The following is a 27983-nucleotide window of genomic DNA, read 5'->3' on the forward strand; positions in this document are numbered from 1 at the left end:
GAAAAGAAGCGAGCAACGCTTCTACGTGACCTGAGACTCGTAGCCAAGTGCACGAGGATCGATTCTCTCTCTCTCGCAACTGGTTGCTGTAATGAACAAGCTTAATTTGGAATAATCTCAGAATGCAGGCGATCCGAAGGGGGTTAAGAATGCGTTGGATTAGCTTGGGGGTGGACGAGTGGCTTCTAAGGGACGGAGGATATTTTTTTCGTTGACGAACGTCCTTGCAGAGAGGGTGGAAACAGCCCTCGAAACCTGTCTCGGATTTCGAACTTTCCAGAAATCGTAGGGCACGTAGGAAAAATTTCAAAACTAACTTTATACAGGGTCATCCGTTTTTAAACGGCCAAACGTTAACCAGCTGTAGAGGACCCCAAATGGAACAACTTTTACCCCTATCACTTTTTTTGTTTCGGCCTTGATTTCCAGATAATTGCGAAGAAACATCATTTTTTGAGTTTACATAAAATTAAATATCTCAGGACTCCAATGATGAATCTTGATGGTTTTTCCTTTGTTTAGTTTAAAATAAGTAGGGGCATCTTTTTTATTGAATAAACTTTTTTGTATGACCTTCGGATTAAAAAAAAAGTGATAGGGGTAAAAGTTGTTCCATTTGGGGTCCTCTACAGCTGGTTAACGTTTGGCCGTTTAAAAACGGATGACCCTGTAGAAAATCATCACACCTGTGATACTAAAATTAATGGAGTACATTCGTTTGTTTATACCCTGTTTATAGAAGAGCTTTCAGTAATTTCGAATATTCCAGAAACCATACGGCATGTAGGAAAAATTTCGAAATTAACTTGAATTCTGTGATTTTAAAACTAATAGAGTATATTTATTCATACCTTTTTTAAAAGAAAGTGCTCGCAGCACTAATCGAGGCACATTCCCCGAAAAATTCAGACTCTCACTCCGAGGAACAAGAATGGCGTACGTTACATCTGAATGTTTAGGCAATCGTATTGGTCTGGACTGTCTCCACAGATTTCCTGGCACAGTTGAAAATTTCTGACACGTGTAATCGCACACCCGGTATAGTGTACCGGCGTTATACGCTGGCTGTTGTTCAAGCGCGACTGAGTAAACTGTGGCAACTTCGTAATCACGTTAAAGCCGCCAGTGAAACTGATGGTGGCGGTTTGAACTTCGCGACTCGAGGCGATTTAAATATTTAAGCGCGCGCCCCGGCCGGCTTCACTTTCGCCGAACTTCCCTCGTACCTGTAATCTATTGTTTCTCTTCTTATCGTTCTGGTGCGTTTCTTCGCGCGGTGCTAATAACGCAAATAACAGGACAGCACTTTGCGATTGGTTCGACGTTTCAGGATGTTCTTTACCCATTCGACGATTCGACGTTGAAAGAAATTTCGTTACTTAAAATGGTAATGCATGTGTGTTCAGAGAATTTGTAACTTTTTACTGAATTGAGGAGGCGAAATTGCATTTAATTGAATAACGTAACCGTGAGGACTGTTGCAGAAATAAATTCTGGCAGCGACCGTGTTAAAAGAAGAATTTTACGGGACAAGCTTTTCTTGTAATTGACACAGACAATTTTTATTTTGCAGTAAGATCACCAGTCTAGTCGTCAATTCCGTAACGGGTTTAACGAGCACACGCGACGGAGACCTAATTAAATAATCCGATGGAATTGTCGATGGCGGCGGGGTCGCGAATAGGGGCTTAAGGAGTCGCGGGCCATGTGTTTCGCGACTTCAAAGGCGATTAAGAGATCGCACGACCGTCTCCTCGGATTTTATTAGCATCCCCGCGACGTCCCCGACGTCTTTAAGAGCTGGTGAAAACATTCGCGCGCGTTATGCGATCGTTACTTGCTAGTCGTTATCGCGAGAGTTCCATTAATCGGCATCGAATCGTACCCGACCGGTCGAGTTTTGTTTTTGCCGAACGCTAAAAGCCACCGCGGGGGTGATTTACGGCCGCGTTCGGGTTTCTCGTGTATGCATAAGTAAATTTTCAGCTTGTCCACGGCCCATTTAAATTTTTAATGAAACCAACGCGGCCGGGACAGTTAAAGTTACGTTTTATTAACGGGGAGAATCGGTGCATCAATAAATCCTGCTCTCTCTCTCTTTCATTCTATTCTTTTTTTTCTCTCTCTCTCTCTTTTTCAGCCAGGTGTTTTATAGGCCCCGCAGAACGTTCAGACGCGCGTATTCCAAACAGCCGGAAGTGTGCGCTGGCAGAATTCAATTTAACAGGGACCAGGCTCCTTTTGAGGCGCGAACTTTTTCACCGTGGACTGCGGAGAAGAGAGAACTACCAAACAGGTAAAAATTACTTTAACAAGAATATTAAACATCGGTCATTAGGCGGATTTTTATGATCGATAAAAATTGTCTGCATTTATTACAAGATACAGGGTCTACATATATGCAAATTTATTTGTATTGTTTATTGTATTTGTGTATTTAGATGGATTTTCACAGTATTGAAATATTTTCATTGTTCCGAATTATTTTTGTCGGAAATTGATAAATGGTTCCGAGCACCCTCCAGTATATATTTATGACAAATAACCACTGTGTAATAACTAGACAGCGGACTTTCATGCAAAATAAAAAATGTTCCCAGTGATTGCAAGCCACAGGAGTGGAATAAAAATTTCTTTCTTCTTTTAATTACTAGATTAAGCTGAAACCAATATGCTGATGTCTTCAAAATCGTTTTAATATGTCTACTGATTCAAATTGTTCCTACCCATTTTCGTCATAAGTCGTAAAACCCGCAGTTTCGTAATAACATTTACAAAGAAGAGGGATGATATTCGTATCTCGTGGATTTTGTATAAAATCTTCATCACGAGTCTGTTATCGCACGGTGTGAATATAAAAATGAATATAAAAATTTCATAGTGAACGAAACGAAGAAATAAAATGATCTGTTAGCGGAGATCACATCGCGTCTTTGAAAATTCCCCAGAATATTATATAATATCATGGCCGCGCGCGGCGTGCTCTTTGACTCTTTTTCATCGGAGAAGTATGTTCGCGATGTTTGATCCCGACTGCGACTCGTTCGATCACGGCGGACTCGGGAATATTGCATAAATAATTTATAGAACGGCCGAACGATTAAAACGCGGGAGAGAATTTTAATAATTCCGAAGTTTCTTTATTCATTTTTAATTCAATGAAAGTTTCCATAAAACCGTCCAAGTTTCCATTTAATTCCACGCTGTCCCATTGTTACGCTTCGTAGTTTGTTAATAATCGTGGTCTTTACTGTTCGAATTCGATTTTACGCAAGGTAGTCGAATTAGAGTTATTACAGGCGTTGTCGGAATCGCAAGATCAGTGTGGATGAAAAATTGTCGCAAAAGGGAGAACCCGTTTCACTGAATTTTACACGACGTTAAATAATGTGAATAGACCGCGGAGACCTTTATTCTCTCTCTCTCTCTCTCTCTCTCTCTCTCTCTCTCTCTCTCTCTAGTCGTTGCAATTTTTTACAATATCAGTTATTAAACATTCTTTCTAGCAATTACGCAGCGAAAGGGAGTATCAAGAGACCCTTTCGCGGGAAAAGGAAGCCATCCGCGAGATTAACATCTTAATGACTCGATATTACGTCGAGTTTTAATAACCTGATCAAATTCAAATCGAATGTGCTATGAACAGGAAAGCTGAAAGAAATTATTTCCGACGTTTCTGTTGGCCGACTCGACGTCGAAGATCGTAGATTATCGGAAAAGTGTTCGGAGTTCTTCGGCGATCGTAGAAGTTCCTGTAAATTGTTAATCGTTTCGGAGAGAGTCTACGTATACAGTTCATTAAAAAGATTATGGTACAGTCAATTCGTTTTCTACATTTAGAAATCATCTTCCTCAATTATTCTACATTTACAAAACCTCTTTTTCAATTATTCTCTGATGTTCTATCATTTCCTAAATTTGCTCTACTTTCCCAAGAAGCTGCTGAGAAGCGCATTGCGCTCATTCATCGAATTAACGCGTTAAATAATCTATAATATATAAATAAAAATCAAATGCTGTTCGTTGGTAAGCGCATCACTTGAGAACGGCTGGACCGATTTGGCTAATTCTTTTTTTAAAATGTTCGTATTAGTCCGAACTAGGTTATAGGATACGAAAAATGGGAAAAGTATCACGGAAAAATAGAAATTATTAATATAATATTCACTGAAGGGTTGACAGGCGAAAAATTGAAATGCTGTTCCGAGGATTCGTGATTTCGTAGCAAAGCGAAGACCGCGAAATCAGGGCGAATATCCGAGGGGGGGGGGGGGGTGTAGCTCCGCGAAACGACAGCTAAAAATGCTAGCACCAGTTCCGATGAAATTACAACGGGGGTAGTCGTCTGTGACAAAGAGGGGGTGGGTGGTTAGTCCGCGAGAGACGATTTACACTTGTAAAATTTGGCCAACTTCCGGTGCCCAGTCGTGCATTCAGAAGATGAGACAAACTCTCCACCACCGCTCTCTACCTCTCACTCTCTCTCACTCTCTCCTGTTCTGCCTCTATGCAGCGGAGTATTCCTCTTGACTGCACATATGCGAGATGTGTATCTACAAGAGGGGTGAATAGAGGTTGAGGTAGGGGAGAGTCAGCGCGATAGAGGGATTAAAGGGGAACAGAGAGGAGGACTTGGTCGCAAGAGGGTGAGAAATGGAGACTGTACTAAGAGGGAGAGAGTTAGGGAGAGTCTGAGAGAGAGAGAGGGATGAAGAGGGTGAAAGAGAGACGAACAGAGGGAACCCCGTGGTCTCTCGCGTGTATAAGGGCAACAATGTGCCAGAGGTAGTGGCAATGTTGGCACACAGACACAGACGCAGATCTAACCCCAAACTCATGACACGGACAGTATGCACGGAATCATGTGGAAATGTATTCCCGACGTTGCTATGGGGATTCGCTCTGGCACCCTAAACACACCGATAACCTATCAATTCACCAACACCGAACGACCCGACGAAGTATAACAGGCGATAATGTCCCGCGCTAAATAGGACATTATTCCGGTGGGTTTTTGGTCGCGATTCCCGCCGTGTACAATCGAGCCCCCGTGGAAACTGGCTCTAATCAGTCAAATAATGGGCTTAGCGCGCGGATCAATTGTCGCTCTGACTTGATCAGAATCTATCTCGGGATTTTCCGCGAGGTGAAACACCGAGAGCAGGTCCGGAGTCCGAGTTTGCACTCCCCCGCCCCTGCCGAGCCTCCAGACACTCGAGAGTCTTCCCATCGATTGTCGAGAACAATTGCATCGATCCCACGAATCCCTCTCCTCGAGTGATCGGAATCACTCTAAGCGGATAGATATAATCAGACCGCGGATTTTTATGCGGAATAACAATTTTCTCGAGGCTGCTGTAAAATTTAGTAAATTTTATCATTTCGGCGCACGGTTCGATCATTTATAGAAAACCAGCAAATGTGCAATTAATTAAACATGCTTCTCGACGTTTCGATCCTTATGCGGATCCTTCTCAAAGTTCTTTTCCAAAATCTTCTCCAAATTCTTTTCTCAAAATCCTTCGAGAATGATCCACATAAGGATCGAAACGTCGAGAAGCATGTTTAATTAATTGCACACATTTGCTGGTTTTCTAATGATCGAACCCTGCGCCGAAATCATAAAATTTATTATATATTTAATTTTCGATCGAGAAGAATTCACCTTTATTGTGCTTTAATATTGTGTTTCCAGCCTTTGGCAACAGCTTCGGAAAATTTTGCTTTCGAAATAAGGCCCGTCGTCTATCGATCGTTTTTTCGGACTTGTCGTATGGGTCTGGAGAGAGACCCGACCTCCGCCAGGGGAAGGTTAGAGGGTGGATGGAGCCGAGGGTGGGTTAACAACCAATAACAAGGGTGGAGACGAACGGGGAAGCCGGTTTAACTGCTAAACCAGCGAAAAGATGGGGCAAAGACGAGCCGGGGAATGTTTTATGGCAATGGTCCAAATGATGTTTGCGGCTCGGCAGAGAATACTAAGAATTGTTAATGAACTTCTGGTGGGTGTATCAGGAAAAGTAATTTCGAGTTTGCGTAACTCTCTCTCCCCCTCTTCTCCCTGGGTTCCCGAGACGTGGGGGATAGCGTTCGTCGGTTTTAAGACCGATCGTTCCCACTTACGTCGCGAGCCGATTAATCGAAGCGAAAGCGAGAGAGGGAGGCAGTCATAGAAATTAATAATTAGAGGAAGACAGTGGAAGAAAATTGAAGAATATAGAGACAAGGCAAGGGCGAGCGGCGCGTGTCTTATTAAAATTGATTTAAATCGTTATTACAACGCGTGTAGCGTCGCGCGATCATGCCACGGTCGGTCCGGCATTAATTTCGCATTACCTCTCATAAATTACCCCCTCTCCGGCGGAGGAATTCAATTAAATTTTACAGCAAAAGTCATCCCGCTTCGATCCGCCGCGGTTGTCCAGTCGTTTTGATTAATTCGCCGGCCGCGGCGCGCGGTGGCGCGGGAAAAATAATAAATAACACCGGGAATTGTTTATACCCGTGGCCGGTATTAATTTTGTCGAGCGGGGTGTGTGTTGCGCGTCTCTCTTTCTTCCGATCGATATAATCGACGTGTACGATTTGTTTGTTCGGCCCGTGTATCGTTTTAATAACGATATCTCGCCGGTGACACACGATGGACCTTAATGCTTTTCGGTTGCGACTCTCTCACTCTCTCTCTCTCTCTTGTATCTCCATAACACGAGCGCGGATGCGCGCGCCATGTTGGTCCATTTACCGGGGTAAAATTTATTACATTAAACGTAATAAACGACTTGTATACTCGGAGAGCATGGCCGCGTGATATTATTATCGTAGCCGGCGGGGTGAAACTTTCTATCTATCTGGGTAATCTCATCTTGTGCAAGCCACCTCCTTTATCTCTCGTCTTTCACTCAACTTCTTAAGTAGTCTTTTGTAACTTAAATTAAAATAGACGTCAGGAAGTATTTCCCGCGGACGACGACCGGGCCTCTCTCCGAACAGGAAGAAGAGAAGAAGGAGAACAGAGATAGGCGAGAAAGAAAACGGTTCTCGCCGTGTAAAAGAACTAGAAAAGAAAGGAATCGCGGCGCCGCACTCTATGCATCATGCTCAGACAGGGTACGTTTGTCTCGGGACGCTCGCAGAAGTGAACCGTACTCGAAACACACCTTGGAACGGTGAAACAGAATTTTTTAGCAGCCTCGTAATTCGTTCACTCCGTAGTTTCATTGCTGCCTTATCGCGAAAATTAGTTTAACACGTTCACTGCCCCCTGCGTCATGCTCGGCTCAAAGTAGACTGCGAAATGAACTTGGAACACGTTGCTGGGGAAGCGTTGGTTAGGGTGAGAAAAGTCTCGTATCGATTCAATTAACTGAACATCATCAGTTGACTGCGGATCTTTATGCAATTGTGGCCTTTAAAAATGCTAGGATATAAAAAATACGACAGAATTTAGTACGATTTTAATTCATTTCAGTTCTAAAAAGGCTACTACCACGGAAAATAGGATTTTATTTCATTCCACTTTCTTCAAATGTATCGACAAATATTGTAAAATGCATAAACATCCGCAGTCTAATCATGAGTAAAGACTAACTACAAGAAGCACCACCAAAAATTTCTATAAAGAAATGTTTAAACCAGTGAAAGTAGTCCTAAACGTGAACTAAAAAATCCCGAAAATGGCCCTACTTCGGAGAGTTAATTGTTCGATAATGATGAACGTAGAAACAAGATTTTATCAGAGGCTTGCGGGTTATATCGAGAGCGACGAAATGAAGTTACACGCGGCTCGGCTTTCGCGGTAGAGAGGCGCTCCATAAAAGCTCGAAATCGCATAAACGTCTGTCGGCTACAAATCGTCGTATCAAAAACCGGGGGCGGGGGAAAAAAGAAAGAGACGCGGGGAAAAATAGAAACATCGCAAGATCCCGGTTAACCGACGCACATACACAGATCATCTCCGGATGAATACGGGGAACGAACCGCGTGAAATTGACCCGTATACGGGGCGGGACGGCAACGAAACAACATTGAAGACGAAAAGCCAGAGGCGAACCGGAAGGGGTTGCCTAGAGAGAAAGAGAAAGAGAGAGAGAGAGAGAGAGGAAGAGGGAGAGGGAGAGGAAGAAAAAAAGCTCCTGGAGCCACCGTATAAATCCGCAATGCTGCAGTTGACATATTCGCCGAGCGTACATAATACATTCATGGCCGCTATCTGGTGGTAGTAAGGGCTGCCGAGGGGTTGGAGGGAAGAGAGAGAGAGAGAGAACGAAGAGGGAGAGAGAAGATAGAAGGTCGGGGGTGGGGGAGAGACGAAAGAGCAGGCGAATAGGGGAGGAATGACACGATGGTCGGGGGTGTGGTACAATCGTAGAGCAGAATGTGTAGCGTGTTGGTTTTAGAGACGCTCAGCCTTCGTCGGTCGAGCCCAACCATTCTCGAGAATTTTCATTTTTATTAATTGCCTATCGAATCCGACGATGTTAGCATCCCCTGTAACATACCCCCTTCTCCGTTCGTTTTTAGCCAGGGTTCGAAAGGAGAGCAAACAGAGGGATTTGTAGAAATCCGGTTTCAAAAAGGAAAAGAGAAATTCGATGGATATACATACATAAAGAATATAGAGGATATAGTGTACTGGGGAAAAAGAGCGTGTCACGATACATGGATGGCGGTCGAGAAAGATTAATTCCACCGGCCGTGACAGGCTTGAATCAATAAGTATGAGAGTCACTGGGAAGCATAAATCATTGTTAGATTAAAGCCTGGAGCACGCGGTAGTAGACGGGGCAGTGGCGGGCTCTCTGGGATACTGGGTGGCCCGAAAGTCTCGATCTTTATCCCACTATTCGCCACCGATGTATGATCCCTAACTAATAGAGTACTGAACCCCTGTCCCCCCAAAAAATTAATTCTCCCATCAATTTAAGACACGAATGTGGTCGATTAAATTAATGGGAGTGCAAATTAATATCGTGGCTTCCACTACAAACAAACGAAATGCATTTGAATATTATGATAGAACCGAATACGAATTTTATATGTAATAAGCAGTGACACTATTAAATTATTTTCATTATTTCACTGTTCTATGTTTTACCCATTTTTGCTATACACAGGTGTAAAGATTCAAAATCTAATTGCAAGAATAATATAAAATTCTCTAATAATTTGATATGTAATAATTTCTTTATGTAACGACAGAAATATTTGATCCGACACAGACACAGGGTATATGAAACGAGAAAAGGCTACCTTCGGCACAGAATTTATTAACAGAAACGTTCTAAATGACCATTTTTCGCGAAAGGTTATTTACCCAGTTGTTAAAGAGGATGTTCCCGGGGAAAAAGACGAAGCTACACCTTTTTATTTTCTCGATGGCAACCTGTTCTAGAAATCGGCGACCAGGGAGACGTTCCACGGGGCGTGCTCCGAGAACAGAAAATTATTAGTGAACAGCGGTAATTAACGGTGCTGGTAATTAGCGCTTGTAGTTCTCCTTGTCCAGACTAAGTCATCCCTACCTCCTGTCTTTCTCTGGACACTCGTGGACAACGTGTTTGTGCCCGATTTAGTCGAGTTGAATGAAAACAGTGCCACTTTGCAACCGATACGCGGGGGATTGAAGCTAAAAGGAATTTGATTATGCTTGGTAGTTTACACACGGTGTTTCTGGATCGATCGAGCCCACCCGCTGTCTCCTCGCTTGCTCCCTCTCGCATATACTCTCTCTCTCTCTCGCTCTCCTCTGACTCTGTTTCCTTCTCTTTCGAACGCTTTGAACCTTCCACTCTCTCTCTCTCTTTCGAGGTCTCGCCGCTCCGCTTCTTCCTGCTCCCTTTCTCTCTTTATCTGTCCACCGCAGTAGTCGCTATCTGTGCTCGCTCTCTCTCTCTCTCTCGCTCCGTGTTTCCGTGTCTTCGTGCTGGTTCAGGCAGGGTCATGTGTGAGGAATGGGAATTACTTTTTAAGGAGGAATAAAGCGGAACGACCGGGGTTGCCACCTATCCGCGAAACGAAAGGAATGCCAACGAACATACTCGCGACATGAGTTACACCCCCGTATGCAAGTTGCCTGACATTGATTTTAGTGGAATAGAGTTGGATGGTTTTCGTGACATTTCATGCATCGCTACTAATAATAATCGATCGCCAAAACTGGCTATTTTGGATTCCTTTATGAAAGTAATAATTATCGAAGCCTGTAGCGCATACATGTCTAAAAAATGTCACTTCCTCAATTGTTACAATCGAGAAATATAGTTTATGCTACTTAACACTTTACCTATCGAAAGCCTATTAACAGGATTTTCAATAATTGTGCTGTATCAAAAGAAACCATAGAAATTTTCTTTTACATTACAATCTTAAATGAAACTATTAGATGACGTTATTGAGGGTGACTTGTTAGTTCACAATGAAAATTGCTGTTCCTATTGAAGGTTCCATTAAAAAGTGTTTAGTCATGTACCACAGATTTTTTAAAATTAGTCAATAATCACCGGTCGGTAATGTGTTAACACTAGGTTCGCTAAAACTGACTGTTTTAGATTTCTTTATAAAAATAATAAGAACACGTCTATCCGAATTTTTGTTCATTATTTTTTATGATATGTACCCAAAGAGATAAAGTTGAGTAATGGATGCATCTTTGCAATTTCAATAATCGTAAATTAAAAATAGTAGAACCCGTCATTTCGACCTCGTTTCAAAAATAGAGCATTTGTCAAAAATAACGTTCACAGTATAATATTCACAGACTGAACAGTAATCATTCGTTTAAACCGCTTTTTCAATAGAATTTTTTATGACAAGCTGTGAATGGACCGCGATTTATTCGAAACGAACTGATCCCCAGATTCGCAGAAAGGCGGTCAACACTTTTTGAACAACCATCTAGAACAGTTCCAGACCGCAGCGAGTAATACGATTTCATTTAATCGCGCTTCAAAGTGCTTTCGCTCGGCGACTTCATACGCAAGTACAAAACCATTTGCAAAAGCCTTTTGATACTTCGAGTTAAAATTACAGTGTATTCACAAGCTGTCCGTACTAAAGTGAATTCTACCATTACGCTGAATGCACAGAATGCAGTGTAGAATTTATTAAAGCAACGTGTTTTTAGCGTCGAAATAAATTACAAAAACTCTTTCATTAACACTGATCCTTACACGGTCGATTGACTAGTTTCGCATTCCGCAATTACTAAAAGTTTCATTAGGAAATGATGGATTTCTTTATTTAAGTTTAACAAAATAAGAAAAGAATTTCTCACCGGATATTTTCCAAATCCATCAAAAAATCTGCAAGAAATTTTATCGACAATCTCGAGCAAGGTTCCGTTCACGTTAATTCTTTCCGCGGGCTTTCCACGCACAGAACCGCGCCATCTTTGAAGAACGGACTCCCGATTGTTCGAATAAAACGCGGCTCGGCGTTTCGCAAATTAACGCGGGACACATGTTCGCGCGTTAAATCTCAAGTCAACCCCCCATTTTCTCCATGGCGTCCCATTCCCTCGAAATCTTTTTCTTTCGCGGTCTATGGGGAGGGCGAAGGAGAGAGTTGAATGCGCGACTAAAAATGTACATCATTACCGGTCGGGTCTCGTGAGTGGGACGATGGAATAATCAGCGACCCTCCGGGTCTATGTCAATGGAAAGTAATTAAGGGTTCTTTTTAATCGTTTCAAGCCGTCCCGTGTCGCGCCCTACTTGCGCCCATAATGCCCCGCCGGTTTTTTTTCTCTCAACCGGCTCGTGAAAATTATATTGCGATTCGTTGCGGGGGAGACTGCGCTTGTGCAACACCGTTCACGACTTTATAATAATGACTAATAACTCTTCCGGGTACACAGATCCCTTGTGTTTCCCGCCGTTGCAATTAGATTCCGTGGAACCGGGGTGGAGCGTGGGTGGACAGGTTGGTAGCAGGTTGCCGGACAGGTGGGGGCTTTGGCGCGGTGGCCTTGAGCAGTCAATTGATTTTGCGAGCACTGGGGAGCCCGAATTAAACTCTATTTTCGCTACCCAATTAGCAAATATTCCAGTCTCCTACGAGCAACTGCCAAATTATTAGTCGACGTATCTGGGAACATCAAAATCCTTTCCCGCTTTTTCTGTCCATCGGCTGCTGGATTCTGGTTTCTAATTATTCATAAATCAGAGTGCTCGGCGTCCTATCTATCAGCGATTTTTTAATAATTCGCCACTGTTGAAAATTTCTTAATTGATTGTTCGAAAGCGGAGTTGGGCAGTAATTAATTAGATGAGTATTTAATTACGTCTTCAATTACATGTGCAAAAGTAGACTATAATTACAATAAGAAAACGGTTGAATGGTCCGAATTAATTGTTGGACCCAATTACAATTACTGTAATCGTGTTAAGTAATTGCAATTACTCCTTTCACAATTACTGCAATTGCAATTACTCCTTTCACAATTACTGTAATTGTAATTGTGGTCCGCAATTACAATTACTGGTTGAGCCAAAGTAATTGCAACTACCAATTACAATTTGCTCAACTCTGTCCAAAAGCGACTAAAATTTCGTTCGTGACATAGAAAATAATGTGGATGAACATAGTGTAGCAACTTTTCACATTATTATTCATTGAGATTCTCTCAACTCGGTCATTAAAAAGTCTATTAAAAAGGAATTGCACGTCCCCGGCTCGTGGTCTGGCGATTCTGCTCTGATAAGTATTTCACCTGTATTTTATAGCACTTATCAGTTGCCATTCAACTCTAGGATTATTCACTCTAGAACACGATGATTCTCTCGTTGATTCAATACCAAAGTGGTTTTTCCAATACAGACAATACATTCGACCAACCGTAAAATAAAGAAAATTCTCGTGCACCGAGGGTGAACAAATTACATTTCCCAATGATTTTATAAGAAAGTCGTGCAGCACTCGAAGGGTGCCTTCTGTCGAAATCGCGCCGGAACTTCGAACATCTAATATTGTAGTTTTCGCGCACCGGCCGTAAAATCTTCGAGAGCAGTTTTATGAAACTTAAACATCCCGCTTAAAAGTTATAATTCGATGCAAAGAAAAAGTTCGGTTGGAGAGTTCTGTGAGGGAGGGGAGGGGGACTCCGGGGTCGTTTTATGTTTCATTTCTATTCATTATTCCAATGCTCCTTGAACGCGCGCCGATGCAAATTTGATCTTTTAACGCGAGGCCGGAAGTTCCGGCGTGGCACAGGTCAGGTTCTAAGCAGAAATCCACCGATAGAGGAATTACGAGCGTTAACGAAGTGGTCTGCAACGTAGCGCGCGTCGATTGCGAAGCCGAGACGAACATTTTTCCAAATGAAAATGTCACTTCACCAATGCAGACAATTTTTATCCCGCACAAAATCTCCGGTTTAGTCACATATGACATAATTCTTCATTTCAGAGGTGATTGTTCGGCAAGTATCAACTTAATAAATCAATGTCCGCAACATTTCGAAAATGTTTCCCATGCAAATTTTTTCTACAGCTCATTTAATTCGCTTCGCGGCTAAGACAGATCGATCCGCATTATAATACAGGATATGAAAAGCCAGGGAACACGGTCGGCGATGGAAAAAAAGGAAAAAGTTGTGCTTTTCCGCAGCGACAAATGCTCTCTGATATTTGTTCTCTGTTCCCATTCTGAACGAGAATGGCAGGAGAGAGAATAGACGGGGGTTTATCGATCAAATGCATTTCCATGGAATTCGCTGCTCTTTGTATTTCAAACTCGAAACTCTCGAAAGCGGGATTCTCGCGAGCGCGCAACGATAAATTTATTGGATAAACAAAATACGGCATTCGGTTGCGTAAATAAATCGAGAATACTGTGTAGGGCCGAGAGAAGGGGAAAGAGAGTGAGAGAGAGAGTTCATTTTAGCGAAATGCCACTGCGGATTCCATGTAAAAGCGTTTCGAGGTACACCGCCCCCTCCGTTTTAGGGCTGCCGGAAATCAAATTATCAGGCGACCAAGATTTTGTCGTTATTAAACTGTACGTGCGTGTCGCTTGAGCTCTCGGTTGTTTACCTAGATTTTTAATAGCTACAAACATGGAGGGTACGTGAAATAGAGACGCTGCAAAATTGAATTATTAAATAAACCTAAATCTAAGTTCATTTAACAGAGAACTTGGATCGTTAATTAGTCGAATCCTTGCAAATTTCTCAGAAATCATTATACAACGATTCTTGTACTTCTATTTGTCACATTATCAAGACAATTCCTTAAGGAATTAAATAGACATTTATGAATTGTAACCGATACAGAACGTTTTTATTTTGGATAGCGATCATTGCGGATTTTATGCAGCTACGAAAAAGAAATAGGTCGAAAACGAAACGGTAAAAACACGATTAAATTATATAATTTTCAACTCGATGACATCATTCTGAAAAGGAACAAATGTGTAAGTGGCTCCAGGATCATGAAATTGTACTTCTATTTGTCACATTATCAATACAATTCCTTAAGGAATTAAATAGACATTTATTAATCGTAACCGATACAGGCCGTTTTTGTTTTGGATAGTGATCATTGTGGATTTTATGCAGCTACGAAAAAGAAATAGGTCAAAAACGAAACGGTAAAAACACGATTAAATTATATAATTTTCAACTCGATGACATCATTCAAAAGGAATAAATGTGTAAGTGGCTGCTTTTCAAGTGGCTCGTTTCTTTTGTATGAAACGAGCGATTATTTTTTGGAGTAAGTTAATGTTCGATCTGCCATGTAGATTTGTAGTTATCGATTAGAACTGCACCGAAGTTTCTCGGCTAATAAATGTTCGCTCACTGTCGATTGCTCATCGAACATGTTCCGAGAATGATTAAGCCACCGGAACATCATGTCGAGTAGAGTGCATTGTGTACGGGCGAGCGAGAGAACATTTCTGGCACTAAAGTATTGTGTAAATCCTTGTGACCCCATTTGCAGCGCGCGCAGTACTCTCGAGTTTGTGTTGTAGAAGTTAGAACGTTCCAACTGGGAGCGCGCAACATGGATCCCCCGGGTATTAGAGCACTGTCATTAATTTCATGATTTTCACAAAATTATTGATCACCGCTACAAATCTCGCTAATCCAGTTACCGGTGACTCGCAAATTTGTTCGACGGCGTGCGCCGCGTATTTATTCGGACAATTACGAGCTCCCTTATTATCATAGAATTTCTGAAAGTCCATCGAAACCATACAAATCGTATTTGTCATTTCACAAATCATTCATTTATCATTTTATTATTATACTGATTGACAGTAAAAAAGAAAATATTAAAGAACTCTGCTCAGATAGAAGCACTTTTTGATTACAGACAATCAAACAGTTTGTAACGAGGTAATAAATTTTTGCGGAATTTTGCCAGCGAACTGCAGGAGGAACGAGAAGAGCGGGCTAATTTTCGCGTAACTTCCCGGCAATGCAATTTACGTAATTCGTTGATAACGCGCGAGATTCAGGCCCCCATCGCGAATTCCTAATTAAAGCGTCGACGAATAATTTTATTATTTCGGACACAGCGGGGGGTGAGACTGTATTCGCGATTCAATGAGACGCACCCCCGCCGTATCCTGTTCGCCATTTCCCCCCCGTTCCACCTCCCGCCCCGTTGCGAACTTGCGGAGAAGTTCGCGCGTTCTGTAGCACCCGCGTAAAAGCATACATTCTCCGGTGGCAAGATAGTAATGATAATAATAAAGTGACGTTTACATTCCGCGGAACAGAATCTAGGAGGGAGCGAGAGGATCGCGAGGGTTGAAGTTGCTCGCGACGCGAATTTTTGTAAGGGTGAAAGAAGCTGCTAAAACTCTCTCGAGGAACTTTGGATCTATTATTTGTGACGCGCGGAACAGGGGGATAACAAAGTTTTTCTTCTGCGATGTACTTTTTGATAAGGATCCTCGGGAAACGCGAAATAATGGTGTGGCATTGCGAAAAGTATCGAGCCCCGAGCTCATTGTTAACCGAAAAGTGGAATAATAAGGTCGGCGCGTTCCGATCCGTTGCTTTAAATTGCAACCAGTGTTCCCGAGGAATTCCATCTCGCCGTAAGAATGAGTTAGGTTCGTCGGGAATTGCAACTGTTGTTGCAATACGAAATCTTTGGCGTAACTTGATAAAGCGCTCTCGCACAGTCGCGAAAACCGTTGGAATTCTACAAATATGTTAATTGATCTGTAAATGGACTTGTCCGAAAATCGCGAGGTGGAGCAGTCTGCGGCGATGCGCGCGACCACTTAGCGTCAATATGGCGGCTCCAGCCTGCATCAGGACCTATATTTAAATTGCAATCCTTGCGAAATACGCGAAATCTTTGGTGCAATTTAACGAAACACTCGCACCGTTGCGAAAACCGTTGAGATTTTACGAACATGTTAATTAGCCTTTAAATACGGTCGTTCGGAAGTCGCAGGTGGAGAGTCTGTGGCAATATGGCGGAGGCAATATGGCGGATCACTTAGATTAATTTAACAATTATACCCGTTCGTATTCTTCTGAACTTGTTCTTTTTATTTTGGCAAAATGACTGGTTTCTAATTTAAAAAATATAAAACATCGTAAGAAAAATAGGAAAGTGTTTATATTAAAATTAAAGGAAATTGATAATACACTTATTTAGGGGGTTAAGGACAAATTACGCTAAAAATTGTACGAGTTCTGAAGAGTCTTCTAATTATTCTAGATCACTATCTTTACCAGTCGTGCCAATTACTAGGTAGTTCTAGTGTCAAAATTAATTGAAAAATTAATTAATCAGTGTCGAAAGACAACGTGCAACGTTGTCTGCCATTTCACAGTTCGAATTCGCAGCCGCATGCATTTTACAGCAGCGTCGAATAACGTGCGCGATTCGTTTCGCAATTTGTTTTGCAATTTGTTTTGCAATTTGTTTCGCGCGATAATTAGCAATATATTACAATAATTACATTCGGCCCGGGGAAATCAGGTATGCCGGCTATTGCCGTGAACGATAACGTCAAAGCGAAATTAATTCGACAAAGCACGCCTTGCGAAAGCCCGTTATTACTAAAGCCCGGTTTAAAAACAAATTCCGTGCGCGCGAGAAAGAGAGAGAGAGGGGGAGAGAATTGAACGTTGAATCGCATTACGCGACAACGTTGGGCATGCAGATAACGCGCGGAATAATGACAAAGAGTTTCTCTTCCTTTCGGCCTTGCGTTTTTCACAAGTTCACGACGAAAACGTTTGTCATGCTTTCCGTGTAAAAAGTGCTAGATTTATTTGTCAGCCCTAGTTCCTGTTTATATTATTAGCCTATTCGCCTCAGTTTTAAAAATGGAGCTGATTTAAAAGTACGGGGAGGTTCAAAAGTCACTGCACCATTTAATAATTGATCTCTTCCACGTTTTATTTGAACAACAAATTTAGATTTCAGCATCTACCCGCTTCAGTTTTAGTTTAAAGTGGAGCTCGTTTAAAAATACAAGGTGGTCCAGGAGTGAGTACACCAATTAAAAATGGAAGAACTCTTTTATTTTATATTTACTTGTTTCCTGCTTGAAAATGGAGCTGATTTAGAAAAATAGGGTGATCAAAAAGTGACTACATCATTTAGAAATAGAAGAACACTTTGATTTTATATTTGGAGCTCGTAAAAAAATACGGGGTGGTCCAAAATTGAGTAGGTCTCCTAAAACAATTGATGTAAGACGAAACGAATAAAGATTTCCGAGTATGTCAGCTTGAATTTCCGTTTAAAAATGCAGCTGGCTCGGAAAACAGCGTCGGTTTAAATAATACATTCGCAGTTGAACGTTCATTTATTTAATCGATCGGCGGCTCTCGTCGAAATTGCAACGGGTTAAAAGAGCAGGTGAATCAATCGCCGCTAATGACAATCGATTGGTCCACAGTGTACAACATTTTCCACCGAGCCGTGTCTCGAAAACCGGTCTTCGTGCCTCGGCACACACCGAGACATTCGCCGGGGCCCACACCGTGTTTTAACAAGTATCCGAGAGCGAGTTCGTTCCTCGTGGCCCGTTAATGACCGCTCTCCGCATCATTCGATCATTGCTCAATTGCCGTGGAACATTATTATCGCGATTCCCGAGAGCGGAACGATAAGTGCAGCAGCGTCCCTCTCTGCACACTGCAGGCTGCATAGTGCGGCGCGGCGATGGCCTCAAAATGCTTCCGTCTCGGTTCACCTTGAACATTCGTGGAAACAGTAACGTCGACATAATCGTTTTTCTGCTGCTCGCGAACTTTTGTCGTGTTCTGCTGAGATACAGTCGCGGTCATCGAGTTTCCCAGCCGTTTCAGAACGTGTTTAGAGACTTTTTGCTAAATGTTTGCACACAGTTAGTACAAAATTGAAGGAATTATCGGTTAAATGTTAATCTCGGAATGATTTAGGTGCACGAATACGTTCTGAGTTGACTCAAGATTTAGAAACGTTTCTGTGTGGGACTAGAAAAAAAAGATATTTAGCCATGTGTTTTGAAATAAATGGACGAAGACGAAGTTTCTGAGTTTATTTAATATGTAGAAATGTTTCTGTACAAGATTAGAAAAAAATTAGCTGTGTGTTCTAAAATAAATGAACGAAGACGAAGTTTCTGAGTTCATTTAATATTTAGAAATGTTTCTGTACAAGATTAGAAAAGAATTAGCTGTGTGTTCTAAAATAAATGAACGTAGACAAAGTTTCCGAGTTCATTTAATATTTAGAAATGTTTTTGTACAAGATTAGAAAAATTTAGCTGTGTGTCCTAAAATAAATGAACGTAGACAAAGTTTCTGAGTTTATTTAATATTCAGAAATGTTTCTGTACAAGATTAGAAAAAAATAGCTTTGTGTTCTAAAATAAATGAACGAAGACGAAGTTTCTGGGTTTATTTAATATTTGGGAATTTTTAGAAACTTCTATCAAAGATTAGAATACAATTAGCAGAGTGTTTTAAGATGACTGAATGGACACTGCGTTTCTGTGTTTGTACAAAATGATTATTTATGTATAATATATTTAGCTACGTGTGCTAAGGTAAATGAGAAATAATAAATTGGATTAGGATAATACTTTGGATGGTGAATGAAAATTTAAATGAACGAAGAGATATTTTACGATATTTAATGGAGTTAGAAGCTTATCTAGTTGACGATCAGTTCTTTATCCACAGCATACACTCATCCAGTGCTCATTCCAGGGCTCATTCCAGTGAACTAAACTGGCACATATAAAATAAAAGTAACCTAACACAGTATTAGCAGAGTCCAATCCCTGAGAACTATCAAGATTCCTGCAGCGACTAGAGAATAACCGCACGAGTTTACATTTTCCCCCGCGCAGTTTTATTCCCGTATCCAAGTACCTAAACGTCGTAAAACTAATCGAAACGAATAAAATCTCACAGAGAGGTCTCTCTACTCGATTCCATTCTTAACCGCTTGGAGAGCCAGTTTCGCTGAAAGATTCACGATCTAATTACGATTCCCGACTCGTGGGACTTCTCAAAGGCTCCGCGAAGTGTAACCAAAGATCGCCGGGCTAAAACGAGCGAGAGCCCGGAAAGAAATTATCGAAGGACGTTGACAAATTAAATATTTCCGCTGGCAGGTTGTTCGCCGGCCGAGGAAACGGCTCGAGAAAAATTGATCGACGACACCGATAAATTGAATAAATTTTTCTGAAAGCCGAGACCCGTCGAATGCCAAAGGGAACGCGGAAACGCTGGATAAATAAGCGAAAAAGATCTCCGGGGAACTGGATGGATAAAGCAGTCGCTAAATGCGATACACTTGTGTTATACATGTGTACACTTGTATTATTCATACGTACGTGTGTATACATGTACGAAAATGTTTGCACGCAGGGTGTATTGATCGCACAACTGGGGTGATTTTACATGGAAAAACAACTGAAAAATATGGAATAAAATTCGTTCGTGCGGGACTTTGTTTTCGAAAGGAAATCAAGTTTAACCATTTTTATTCCGAAACGAAATGTTTCTTCTGAACTAGGATATATGGAACTGATTATAAAATGTGATAATTAGACATTTAGTGAACAATTTCTAGCGGTCGAAAGATTAAACGAGTCTAAGAGTTTATTAGTTTAGACTCGCCAACATTATCAGAAGAATCTTTGATGTGACAATTTTTATTTCGCATAAAGATCCGCAGAATAGTCCGTATAACAATTTTTAGTGGCGCCTCAGAGTCGTTACACGAGTGCCGAGGGTTAATAGGCATCGTCTGGCGCGTCTGACCGTGACCTACCAATTCTACTTGCGATGCTAGGCACGCGGCAACTTGGATTTTCGAAGTCCATTTTCTCGCGAACGAGGGGTCCGATGGAAAAAATTGATTTCACCTTCTCGACGTAATTTTCCTTGTCGAATCACACCCCTCGTAGGTACTGGGACATCCATCCGCAGTCTATTAGCTTCGACCAACCGATTCTACTAATAATGCAGGCATTAGACTTTCGAACTCGATTTACTCGAAAACGGGGCGTTAAATAAAAAAGGTTTGTTGCATATTTTCGGCTCAAATTCTCCCGTGGAATCGCCCCATCCAATACTGGAACACCCTGTATAGATATTAGCCTCGCTCGAAAAGGATCGCGTCAGAAACAGAGAAACGATCATTGACCTAGGATGCCCGTTGAGGCTGGTTCGCCATTACTCCAATATCGTTCGCCAATAAAGAGGCAGGGAGCGGGGAGCAAAAGAAAAACATTCGCCAGCTTGCCAGCAGAGAAAAGAGACAGAGATGGGGGAAGAAGAGGGAAGAAGGAAAAGAGACAGAAAGGAGGGAAAAAAGAGAAGAGAGGAGAGAGGGTATATTCCCAACGAAAACTGCGACGCGATAAACCTTCTAACGCGTACACGTTAAAACCGGTATTACATACACGCGTCTCGGGGCCCCGCGAATAATAATACACGTACATAAGCAAAAGTGGAGGGGGGAGGGGGGAGCGAGAGAGGAGAAAAGTTCACGGAGTTTCGCCGACCGTGGAATTCATCTCGGTCTACGATCCTCGGCACATTGTGTGAGGCCATTGGGAACTGGTTTCCATCGGGGACCCCGAGTAGCTGTTTCATTTTTTACCGGGAAACCGAGAGCGCATTTTAATAGATGCGGCGCCAGCTAAAGCGCGGTTCTCGGTGCGAGCCTAATCCAGAACTGGCAAAAATCGTTCCGGGATGCTGCAGCATCCGACGATTGCAGTCACGCGATCTGTCTGTGATCCGGGATCGGCTTTATTGGAATTAATCATTCACTTTAAATACTTTTATTCGAGAAACAAATTTCATTCTGTGTTTAATTCGAGTCAATTATTATTCGAGGTTCACGCTCAATTGTCTGTTTGTTGGATTATTAAGTGAAAGAATGTATATTTATCCACGCTTCCTATTTTGAATTTTTGATTGACAGAATCAACGTGAAGGAAAGGTGAACAATTAATTTTATGAGTTGCCTCTTTTACAGTAAAATCAGATAACGGTAGTCCCGTCGTTCATTGTCATTAAAATTAATATTTGCAATGTATTCCTGTCGAGCAGAATACATTTGTTCGAAACGTCCTGGAGAATAAATAGAACCCTGTTGATTTTTAGCCGGAAGCAATAATGGATGAAGTATTCTTTCGTTGCATCCATTTCTGAAGCTCTGCTCGACAGGCATATCGACTAGGACGACTCATAAATCGAAATAAAACGTCCGTCGCTGTACAGCGTTATCTGGAAGGTATGATAATAAAAGAATTGACAGAATTTTCTGGAACTGTGGACGGACGTGTTTCGCATGATTCGCTTGACATAGGCAGATTCATCGGAGATTTCTGAGGACGAAACAATTGATAGACGAATTCTCTCTGGTAACAGAGAAAAATCGGTGTCCTTCCAAAATGACACGGTTGACAGGAGTATTTGATTTTGTTCGAGCTGAAATAAACATGTTATACATTCACAGCAGATTCTCTCGTGCTGCCGTTTATTTTTCAGATTGATAGACATTCATCTCGTTAACTGCTTCAACGATCAAATCGGACGGAGTGCACGGTGCCACAGTTCGATGTAAATAGAAGCAAAGGGGAATGAGACGTTCGAGGTCAGACCGCCACACCTCGCGCGGGAAGGTATTAACCTTTTAACCGGGGATGACCACCGGTTCACTCATTTGTGTATCATCCTCCGCGTATTTTCGTTGAGAAGACCTTGCTGCGGAAGTCTGGTGAGTCCTCATTTTCAAAAAATTCTTGGACAACTTAATTCAAGGTGATTTATCATTAGACAACGGATTTTATGCATTTACACAAAAAACGAGTGGGTCTAATTTAGAAAAGTAAAAACATTCGAGGAATTTAGAAATACTGTTGTATTAGAAATTTCAATTACACTCCAGTTTCTTGCAACTCGGGTAGAAAATCTTTATTTTGCATAAAGACCCGCTGCCTGAGAAATGTGATCAACAAATTACAAAGGGAAAATTACACGAGCTTTCTTCAGGGATTATCGAGGAGTAAAACGTTCAATATCAACAATTTTTGTTCGAGCAACAGATTATTGTTACAACACGAAGAAAAATGCGAAGGCAAATCACACTGGAAGATCGAGAATACCGTAATAAAATAAGTAATCACGATCGGTTCCCAAGGCAACGACATCGCGGCATTTCATCCCCCGGAATACATTCCCGAAACTATCGACGGGCGTTCGCCTAACCCCTCCTCGCCTTTATCGCGTAATATTCAGTACTCCGTCCCGAATAGTTTTCCAATAACTTTCTGTGTTGTATAAGCGCGGGGGCCCGCTACGAGGCTGAAGTTCTATAGGGGTTGGTGAGGAGGGCCGAGGGGCTTGATACACGTAGCTATATAAGAAAGAAACGCGGCGGCGGAGGAGAATGATGGAACTCCGTCAGCAGCGTCGAGATAAATGATGACAGTGATAAAATGTTTATCCCCGGGACCCGGTGAGAGAGAGGAGTACGTGCCGCGAAAATCGTTCGAACCAAAGCCCCCGTTGTTGGAACGAATTTGAATTTATACGTGTAATTCCACCGCGCCGGGCTATTATATCGGCAAATATCGGCATTCGTAAATTCGAGGTCCGATATCGGCAAATATACGTTTTAATTGGCTCGCGGCTCCCACACACACACGCTCCTTTGCACCCTTTCGCTCGGGAACTGCGCGAAATCTTTCGCGAAATCGCATCGGCGAGATCGAGCATGGCCAACAAGGTTTAAAGTGTTCGTTCGATATCCTGGATTTTTGGTCTCTTGTAAAATGTCGTGAAAATAAATTTCATAAGATTTTTGTCCAAAGTCCAAGAGTGGGGATCGTCGCGTGGTGAGGTGTAACGGTTAAATAGTTTGTATCTCCTAAACGCATAGGCTTTTTTAAAATTATTTTTTAAATATTGCATTGTCATCCAGTTCTGAGCTATATTAAAAATTTCAAGTATCTAGCTCATCGGGAAGTTAGTTTAAAATCAGTTGCAAAATTTGTACCGAACAAACAAACAGACGGAAAAGAAAGCGAGCTAATAAAAACGTGGTGAAATAAAAGCTTGTTCCAAACGCGATATAGTCGAAACCAACTGGAATGCCTCCGGAGTGTTACATTCCGAAATCGATTCTTTTAGCTCCGCACTTCGAGAATGCGGTCAAAAGCGCGGCTAGACCGGGCACGGTCGGATTCCCCGCGCAAAACTCGATGGAAAGTGTAGAGCGAGATTTTTCATCGGAGGAATACTTTTCAAGAAAATCAGGTTTGAAACTTGGGTGAGCGCGCGAGAAGGGGAAACGGCCAGTCATGGTCAGACGCGTCAGCCTCGAACTTCAAGCTTCGATTTCCTCGGAAACTGAGCGACACACACTGGTCCTTTTCAGCGATTTAACTGGCCAAAAGTCGATTTCAAAAATTATACCTAGTGTGAAATTTTTGGTGCTTGCTATAGTTTAATATACATATATGAAAGTTAAAGATTTTCGTAGTACGTGTCTTGCTGCTAAAATTCGATGAGACAGTTTTTATATGTTTCAAGCAAGTTGTACACATTTCTTTCCAGTATGAAAGTTTTGCAAGTAAGTATGGTCTATACTTTCAACAATTTTGTATCTTTTTATTGCATATCTTTTGGTAATTATTTACATTTCAACGCGATTGGTATGTAAATAAGATTTGTTACGTTTGTAACACTTTATGAGTAATTATGTTGTACGTCAGGGTACGTCCGGGAAATTTTTAAGCGCGGTTGTAATTGTCAAAGGTTAGGGCTTATACAGCAAAACAAAAATTAGTAGCCTGAGTCTGCCCGCATTCTTTTCACAGAAACACTTGAGATGAAATGATGTTTTTAAAATACTTAAACAAATACAAAATGATACTATATGTGATTTGAAAACGTTGTGGGATTATTAAACATTATAAATAATTTTGGCCAGCTAAATTCAATGAAAAGGTTCGGTTCGGAAGCTTTTCGGTGCAAATGCTCAATTGTCACCACGGTGTTTTGAACATTTCGAATAATCTGGCAAGAAAATGTTTCGAACAAAAGTTAATCGATACTCGGTCATCTAAATTCCAATAAAAAAATTTGACAAAAATTTTTTTTTTAATGAAAAATATGATCATGTAATTTTTTAAATGCTACTAAGTATTTTTTATTTCATATTGTTGTAGCTGATGTCAAGACGAATCCAATAACCTACTTAGCTACGGCTTTAAGTCTTAAAATAATGCTAGAATAATTTTGTCCAGCTAAATGGCCCGTTTAAACCACTGTGCGACGTATCAAAAAACAGTACTGCAGTTGATCCGCTGATTTTTGCTGGAGGAACCGCACGGTGCCAGTCCGAGGCCCGTACGATGTCTAATTAAGCTTAATTCTCTGTTGTAATCTATTATCTGTCAGGAAAGAATTATCCGTCCGTTCTGCTCTTCTTGGTCGTGATCATTCTATTGTGAAGAACCGGAAACGGTGTAATCGTCGAGTCTCCTTATCTCGATGGAAAAAAATCGTTGGAAAAGTTTCCATTCAATGCGTGGGAAACGGGTTTTGATAAATTGGGACGATTTATGGATCGCGAATAGACGGGAGAGGCGAGACACACGTCGTTCGTTCTGTTTAACAGGTGTCGTTTATGGTCGGGGGGAATCTGACGAATTTTCGGAGATCCAGTCGGAATTATGAAATCTGGAAAATTACTGATAGTTCGCGAAACGATATAGAGAGGGAGAAGAGAGGGGTCTCGGTTCTCGAGGATCGAAGTTGCTGAACTATCGACCCGATCGGTATGTTGGCGCAGCGCATAATAGCGAGGGAAGTGTTCCGGGGCAAAGTAAACTGCAGTTGTGACAGGACCTTTACGTTCCTCAACCTGAAAGCTATTCTATAAGTCGCAAACATAATAGACCACATACATAACAGAGTCATGCAACTTTAGCGTGGAAGCTATTCCTGCGGTATGACTTGCCGCAGGGGCTCTCAATCGACGCGGTTATGGCTTCGCGGAAAACTGAAATTCCATCAGAAACCCGTCGAAATATATCTTCCTGTTTTATGCTCTCTTTCTTTCTGTTTATTTGCTGACCTGGATTTCCATTCGCTTTTTATTTACCGGTTCTTCTCTACTGCTCGTTTCTTCTTTGTTTTCGAAGGGTCCAAACTTTCTTTGTTTCTGGTTTATTTTGCTTCGAGTGGACTTCATTCGTCGGAGTTTAAAAACATTTCAATTCTTTGCTATTTATCTTTTTATCTCGAGTGAATCGATTCTCAACTTGTCGTCGCTTTTTATTCAATTTTCTACTTCATTCGACTATTCTGAAATTTAATTTATTGTTCGTGGAACAAGGAATCAAAAGGATACAAGTTTCATATATTTTATACATTTTTGAGAAAACTGTATTCCAGAGCTTATCTAAATACATTGATAATTACACGATTACACGAGAATAAATATTGGAAAAACATTTATTCAACCACGTGAAGCCCGACGAAATCAAAAATCGAAGACGAAATGTTTCCGTGAAAGCTTTCAATTCACCGGCGAACTTTTAATATCAGGAATTATTGCTCTTCGGAGAACTGTATGATAAAACACAGATTCGCCTGGAAACTACCCGTGGAATCGCTATAAAGTACAATTCCATCGAGCAGACAGCGTATTCGCGAAGCTTTTCCAAGGAACTATGGATCCAGAGTCTCTCGAACGGAAGGAGCAGTGTCCGAAACTTTTCCCGGCGGAGCTAATGGTCCCGGAATCAAACGCGAAATATCATGCTCGTTTCAGAGAGTGGTTAACACGATTTAACAGGACAAAGCCGTGGTAAACGCTGCATTAGAGCTTAACAGGCGCCGGGAAGCACGGTTCCCCGCGCGCTGGCAAATCTCTTTGTTAATAATCTACCAGTTGCACAACACCGAGGATCGTGGGCGAAAAGTGAAATCGCGTCAATGTGTTCCGGAATCGATGCGACGAATTCCAATCGGATCTCTCGGCTTCCGACACGATCATTCGAAAATCTTCATCCGCGTTAGCTATCTCTATTTTGTGCAATTTGGACACAAATCGACACAATAATTTTTGTTGCTCCCCCCCCCCCAAAATTAATGTAAAATGGTTGAATTGTTGTTACATATGGCATTACACTCTACATAGGCAGTGGGTGGCAAATCAATTAATTTTTGTTGCTTCAAAATCAATGTAAAATGATTAACTTGTTGTTACATTAGTCAATATGCTCTACATACGCAATGCTGGCAATTAAAATAATTTTTGTTGATTTAAAATTAATGTATATTGGTTTAATTGTTCTTACATGTGTAATTGCACTCTACATACGCAATGGTGGTCTCTGTTTTTGTCTCTCTCTCTCTCTGTTCTTGATTCTTTTCCGTTTTCCAGAGGGTGCCCTATGGCACGACGAACCCGCACAAAAGAATGAGTCATAAAAAAATCATTTTCTTTTTAGCGGGACAGCGGTATTCTAGTTTTTACGACGATCGACGCGACACTCCCGAGATACGAGCGGACGATACACCGAAATAGCAAATATCGAGTTGTCCGAGCGTTCCACATCACCTCGGAGAATATTAGATCTCGCGTTTTTAAAAATATCTAGCCACGAGCTCGTCAAAAACCCCCACTTTTCGCCCAATAATAATGAACACGATCTTTTTCTTCTCTTTTAAAAAATAAAGTTTAGCAATTCATGAAACACAAGGACATTTAATGAGAATTCCTTTAAATTACAATACAGGGTGTCCCAAAATTCGTGAAAATCCCGAAAGGGGGTGGTTCCTGAGACCATTTCAAGCGACATTTTCCTTTGCAAAAATGTTATCCGCGGCTTTGTTTAGGAGTTGACATCGCATCGTGACGGCGCGGCGGCCCAGGGCGCGCTCTGATTGGTCCGTGTTTTTCGTTAATAACTCCTAAACAAAGCCGCAGTTGACTTTGGTGCAAAGGAAAATGTCTCTTAGAATGGTCTCAGGAACCACCCCCTTTCGGGATTTTCACGAATTTTGGGACACCCTGTATAGTATTTTGGTGGTGTCAACTGCAAAGAGTTACGAAATAAAAATTGAAAACCTTTTCACATAGCCCGATGAGAAACTCCACGTTGCCTCCGAAGAAGTAGGTTCGAAAATTTTAAAAAGATAATGTTTTGAATGTGCATCATGCCACGAAATCGTTGCAAGCGTTCGTCATGGTTAACACGGTTAATAGCGTAGCCGCGGAAGGACAAGGCATAGGTCGGTGGTTCGTTAGCTCTCGCCGTTGGATGATAGTCGGGGGCAGAAAGTTGATTAGGCGAGAAGCGTAAGTATCGTTGGTAGCGGACGGAGAGCCGACGACGCACTCTATCATGCGCCGATTAGATGGATTACCAGTGTCTCATGTTGTATTATGTAAAACACGGCCGATTGTTGGGTCTACCCTATTATCACTCAAAGGACGTGCTGGCCGAGTGAAAGGATCTGTCGGTAAAGCAGATGTCTGGCC

The 27983-nt window shown here is 41.7% G+C and overlaps 1 protein-coding gene and 1 long non-coding RNA gene across 9 annotated transcripts in view; one reads left to right on the top strand and one right to left on the bottom strand.

Moving 5' to 3' along the window:
- Positions 1-27983, bottom strand: part of LOC143215827 (uncharacterized) — a 362235-nt gene that overhangs the window by 13990 nt on the left and 320262 nt on the right. The window lies entirely within an intron of this gene.
- Positions 18756-27983, top strand: part of LOC143215835 (uncharacterized) — a 55482-nt gene continuing 46254 nt past the window's right edge. The window contains exon 1 of one of the 2 annotated variants that reach the window (XR_013010458.1): positions 18756-24059. This is a non-coding gene — a long non-coding RNA (uncharacterized LOC143215835). The remainder of the gene's footprint in view (positions 24060-27983) is intronic. The other variant, XR_013010459.1, reaches the window with a different exon arrangement.

The sequence above is a fragment of the Lasioglossum baleicum genome, chromosome 14 (assembly GCF_051020765.1).
Source record: "Lasioglossum baleicum chromosome 14, iyLasBale1, whole genome shotgun sequence".
NCBI lineage: Eukaryota > Metazoa > Arthropoda > Insecta > Hymenoptera > Halictidae > Lasioglossum > Lasioglossum baleicum.